Raw genomic sequence first — 6,491 nt, forward strand, 5'->3', positions numbered from 1 at the left:
CCCCTATGTTCGGGTATGACCAGACCCCAGACCCCCGCGACATATAATACAAAAATAAAGAACAAGCACTTGCGTTTTCCTGTAAATAAAAGATGTACAAAACTACCTGTAACAAGAAAAAAAACCGGATGACCCTGAGCTTGACTGCCAAGCCAGGAAAGAATATATGGAATGTTATGATTGTTGTTGTATGTTTTAGAGAGATATGATGATGCAATGCTTGATGAATGCATTTAGGTAAAATTAGAGGTTCCAAGTTTTAATTTTTTTAGATACATGCCCCTGCCTGACATAGCGCCCTCAAGAATTGTTTAGGTAAATTTTTGTGCATAGCTAGGGTCAGAATAGTGGCCATGTAGGAGGTGTCCCCCCCGGTCAGGGGACGGAAAGGACAAAATTTATGTGATCCTTCATGCTTCGCGTTAGGACCATAAGGAGGTTTAGCCATCTAAAGTGTCTGATTCCCTATTAATTTGGCCAAAACCCGATTTAAAATGGCTCACCAAAAAGGCTGATGGGAAAAGCAGCCAACAGGACACAAACGGACAGCTGCAGACAGAATAGGGTATTCGGCTCTGGGGAAGTCGGCCCAGATCGATACACAAGACTATTAGCAGCACATCAACCCAGACATCTGCAGTTTAATCGGCGATCCCCGGGAACAATTGCAACATATTAGCAATTGAATGCCGGGCCAGGCCTGTCGGCGCCTGCAGTGGCCGAAACAAAGACAGGTAAACGACCACCCCCCGATCGAAGAATCGCCCCATTATTGGAGCATATCGAACCCAGTGATTCGGAACAAGTCCAATCACTTGGGACTCAGGGTCAAGGGCCGCCCCGAGAGGCGGGAAGCCCCTTGGCCCTATAAAGTGAGGGGCCAAGTTCAGATCTCTCTCTCTCTCCCTTCTTCTCCTGCTCGCGACCTTCGCAAGAACATCGACCAGAAACTGTAAGTTTGACTCCAGCGATCGCTACTCGATAGAGACTCATAGCCATCGACCCGTATCAGCCTTTTGAATCCCGCGGGCCAGATCCAATTCGATAAGCCATTCGTTTCCCTGACCTGGTGGGCCCTTCCTAAAGTTAAGTATTGGCCAGTAGTCGTAGGTTTCGATATAGACAGTAGGATTATTGTGTAAGCATTTATTGTTGTACATAATAAATGACCGTTGATTTCAATCTTACTAAGCGGTGTGCTGACTTATTGATCATAACTCGAGCTTGAACCACGTGGCGGTATCAGAAAGATACCTGGCGACTCGTGAGCAAAGGTGACGTAATCAGAGCTAATAAAACTAAGGCTAAAAAGGGCAACACTCTTTCACGATTGCACCCTCTATCATGATCCTTCACTCACACATTCACATTCACAGTTACAGCCCCTCTCTCACTGGCCCCATCTCCTCCCAGGAAAACTATCATCACAGCTTTCTCTCTTCCGCCAGCTGACCCAATTTCTCTGTACCTTAACTCATCTCTCTCTCCCGCTCTCCCTCTCTCTCACTCTCTCTCACACACACTCTCACACCCTCTCTCCCTGCTCACTCTCCATCCCTCTCTCTCACTATCACTCCCTCTGCCTCCCTCAATCTCTGTCACTATATATCACTCCCTCACACACACACTCTAACCCCTTTTTCGCCCATCACTCTCCATCTCTCTCTCTCTCCATTTCTCTCTCTCTCTCTTTGACTGTCGCTCAAACTCACGTACACTCGATATATTTATGGCGGAGTTGTCATTTCATAAAGATACCGTGGGCAGCACGGTAGCACAGTGTTAAGCACAGTTGTTTCACAGCTCCCGGGTACCAGGTTCGATTTCAGGCTTGAGTCACCATCTGTGCGGAGTCTGCACGTTCTCCCTGTGTCTGCGTGGGTTTCCTCCGGGTGCTCCGGTTTCCTCCCCTAGTCCAAAGATATTCAGGTTAGGTAGATTGTCCGTGCTAAATTACCATTTGTGTCCAAGAAGTTTAGATGGGGTTACTGGGTTACGGCGTTGGGGTGTGGGCTTGGGTAGTGTGCATTTTCCAAGAGCCAGTGTCGACTCGATGGGCAAAATGGCCTCCTTCTGCACTGTAAATTCTGTGATTCTTATAGAACAAAATAAACAAACAGAAGTGCAGAAGGGAAGTGGCGCTTCAGCCGCCCAAGCTTGCTCCGTCCATGCCGACTGTCTAACCTCAGACGTTATTTTATTGTTCAAAATTCGTCCGTCTCACACCATCTGCCTCACTCAGCCACTCGCCCGCTCTGTCTCCAGTCTCTCGTCTTCCTTTTCTCTCTGACAATCAGCTTCGTTTTATCATTCTTACCCTTTATTTCTCACACCAACTTCCTCACACTCTTTCTCACGCTCTTGCTCTCATCCTCTTTTTCTCACACTCTCTTTCACTCTCATCCTCTGCTCCTCTCACCCTCTGTCTCTCTCACACACATTTTCACTTACCCTCTTTCTCTCTCATCCTTTCTCTCCCACTCTCTTTATCTCTCACCCTCTTTCTCTCTCACTCACTCTCTCTGACCCTCTTTCCCTCTCACCCTCTTTCTCTCACTGTTTCTCTCTCATCCTCAGTGTCTCTCATGCTCTTTCTGTCTCACGCTCTTTTACTCTCTCTCTCTGTGTCTCTCATCGTCCTTTTTCTCTCACCCACGTCTCTCCCACCCCTTTCCCTCTCACACTCTTTCTCTCTCATCCTATCTTTGATCAGAAATTCTCACAGACCAGCTCTCTCTCTCTCGCATCCTCCACATCTCAATCCGCCTGTCTCTCAGTTTAAGTGTGTGTATCAGATGGAGGGTCAGTATCAGTTAAAGACGGTGTATTCGTTTTCACAACTAAATATGTTTTTTGCTGCGTTATAAGGAGCTGCAGTCTCTGAGTTTTCTGAGGTGTACCGATTATTCAAAATGTTTTGTTTGTTTGAAGCCCTGCTTCAAATTTAGGTTTGGAATCAATTACCTTGGACTTCTAGGTTTTAGGTTCATTGAAATGTGCAATTATTGTCAGCTTGAACCCATTTAAATCACAGAGCTCAATGGTCACATTTAAAGACGCAGCTACATCCCAGATGCAGTGGAACCATCCAGAGAAACACACTGACAATTTGAACGGAATTACTGAATGGTCACAGTTACAGAGGCAGCTACACCCCAGAGTGCAGGGGAACCACCCAGGGAAACACACTGACAATGGGAACTGAATCACTGAATGGTCACAGTCGAGTGACGGATGTCACTGAAACAATCTGAGATCTAGAGATGGGAGTGATGTTGTCTGAGTGGACAGCATTCGTTCTTGTTATTGTTAGATGAACAATGAGATCAAGACAGTCCAGTGTTTCGAAAGTGGTCACTCACCAAAAAGTAATAATTTATTTTATTGAACGCATTGTCGTAATCTGTTGGCTCATATCTTAAAAACGAACTTAAATGATGATGCCATCTCTAGATCGCTGATGTGGTTCCGCAGGGTATAAATTAAATGCTTTGGGAATATCTAACCTCAGAGTTTAAGACAGAGAGACTGCCAGAAACACGAAGGTACACATCACTTCACAGTGAACATGCCTAATCCAATTGATTATGCTGAGAAAATATTTCACCCAATCGTTGCTGCTGTTGGTGTTCTTGATGTGGAGATGCCGGCGTTGGACTGGGGTGAGCACAGTACAAAGTCTTACAACACCAGGTTAAAGTCCAACAGGTTTGTTTCGATGTCACTAGCTTTCGGAGTGCTGCTCCTTCCTCAGGCGAATGAAGAGGTATGTTCCAGAAACACATATATAGCCAGATTCAAAAATGCCAAACAATGCTAGGAATGCGATCATTAGCAGTGATTAAATCTTTACAGATCCAGAGATGAGGTAACCCCAGGTTAAAGAGGTGTGAATTGTGTCAAGCCAGGACAGTTGGTAGGATTTCGCAGGCCAGATGGTGGGGGATGAATGTAATGCGACATGAATCCCAGGTCCCGGTTGAGGCCGCACTCACGTGTGCGGAACTTGGCTATAAGTTTCTGCTCGGCGATTCTGCGTTGTTGCGCGTCCTGAAGGCCGCCTTGGAGAACGCTTACCCGGAGATCAGAGGCTGAATGCCCTTGACTGCTGAAGTGTTCCCGGACTGGAAGGGAAAATTCCTGCCTGGTGATTGTTGCGCGATGTCCGTTCATTCGTTGTCGCAGCGTCTGCATGGTCTCGCCAATGTACCACGCTTCGGGACATCCTTTCCTGCAGCGTATGAGGTAGACAACGTTAGCCGAGTCGCATGAGTATGTACCGCGTACCTGGTGGGTGGTGTTCTCACGTGTAATAGTGGTATCCATGTCGATGATCTGGCACGTCTTGCAGAGATTAGATGAACAATGAGATCAATACAGTCCAGTGTTTCGAAAGTGGTCACTCACTCAAAAAGTAATAATTTATTTTACTGAACGCAATGTCGTAATCTGTTGGCTCATATCTTAAAAACGACCTTGGTGTTCTTGGTAAGGGACTATCGCCATTGATGTGGAGGTGCCTGGTAAGTGACTGTCGCCATTGAAGTTGTGAAAATCTGTGTGTAAGCGACTCTCCGATATTAAAATGTGACTGAAAATGTTAAATGCTGACCTCGTGCTCACTGTTATACAGATACCTGATCAAAGATGTAATTCACTTCAGTTAAATGTCTTTAAACATGTCTATGGTTTGAACCCCTTTCATCAACTGCCAATAACCTCACGCAACTGATGAAGAATCTACGCTCCAAAAGCTCGTGATTCCAAAATAAATCATTTGGACTTTAACCTGGTGTTGTCACACTTCTTACTGTGACCACCCAGTCCAACGCTGGCATATCCACATCACAGTACCTGTCAATCTGGAAGTGTATTGAATGTGGGTCTCTCACCAGAGTGGAATATCTGACAGCAGTGAACAAGTATTACTGGAAGTATGTGTCAGTGTAGAATTGTACTGAATGTGGGTTTCTCACCAGAGTGGAATATCAGATGCAATTATCCATCATTACTGGGACTATCCGAGGGTGTAGAATTGTATTGTGTGTGGGTCAGGAACTGGACTGAAAGAAGTCGGTTTTATTTTGAAAATTTTATTTTATTGGTCAGTGGTCGCTCCATTCAATGGAGCTCACCCTCTATATGTTTCAGAATTGGATAGATTGAAAACAGGAAGAGTTTGGCTGTGTTTTGAAAATGTTTTATATTCATTGTATGATGTAAAATGTCTCGATATCTCTGTTTTCTATTCAACTGCTCGAATATGAACTGCACCCTGGCATTTAGGAAATCCAACAATCTACTATTCTACTCGGCTTTGTGGTTTTTTTTCTCTCATTTCTATTCATCCTGAAATGCGTTCCAATGATTGTTCAATTTTAATGGGTGTTTTTAAACTGTGTGGCTGCTTCACACGATTAGAGAATCTGTTCACCTGAACCCAGAACCCCCTCCAGTCCATTCAGACCCTTGTTTTCCAAGGAGCGATTGGGAGACATTGTTCTGATCAAAATGCAGCAGCGGACACTGAGCTGTCTGAAAATTAACTTCCCATTGAAAAACCCATTTGCCGAGTTTATAATTGATTTGTAAAATACATTTCGAGTACCCAATTCTTTTTTTGTCAATTATGGCGAAATTTAGCGTGGCCAATACACCTACCGCTTTGTGTTGAGAGGTGAGACCCAAACAGACACGAGGAGGATGTGCAAATTCCACACAGACAGTGACCCGTGTCCGGAATTGAACCAATGTCTTCGAGGCAGCAGTGCTCAGAATTGCGCCACCGTGTTGCTCACTATAATTGATGATTATTCTGTTACTCTATTTATCTGTATTCTTCCTCTGTATTGACTGTCACTCTCAATTTATTTTGTCTGTAAATTCTGTAATTATCATTCTACTTCCCGATTCCATATTGTTGACGTAAATGATGAACATAGAACATAGAACATTGCAGCGCAGTACAGGCCCTTCAGCCCACGATGTTGCGCCGACCTGTGAAACCACTCTAAAGCCCATCTACACTATTCCCTTATCGTCCATCTGTCTATACAATGACCATTTGAATGCCCTTAGTGTTGGCGAGTCCAATACTGTTGCAGGCAGGGCATTCCACACCCTTACTACTCTCTGAATAAAGAACCTACCTCTGACATCTGTCTTATATCTATCTCCCCTCAATTTAAAGCTATGTGCCCTCGTGCTAGACATCACCATCCGAGGAAAAAGGCTCTCACTGTCCACCCTATCCAATCCTCTGATCATCTTGTATGCCTCAATTAAGTAATCTCTTAACCTTCTTCTCTCGAACGAAAACAGCCTCAAGTCCCTCAGCCTTTCTTCATAAGGTCTTCCCTCCATACCAGGCAACAGTCTGTTAAATCTCCTCTGAACTCTTTCCAATGCTCCCACAACCTTCCTAGAATGCGGCGACCAGAATTGCACGCAATACTCAAATGCGGCCGCACCAGAGTTTTGTACAGCTGCAA

This window comes from Scyliorhinus torazame, chromosome 26, assembly GCF_047496885.1.
Source record: "Scyliorhinus torazame isolate Kashiwa2021f chromosome 26, sScyTor2.1, whole genome shotgun sequence".
NCBI classification, from domain to species: Eukaryota; Metazoa; Chordata; class Chondrichthyes; order Carcharhiniformes; family Scyliorhinidae; genus Scyliorhinus; species Scyliorhinus torazame.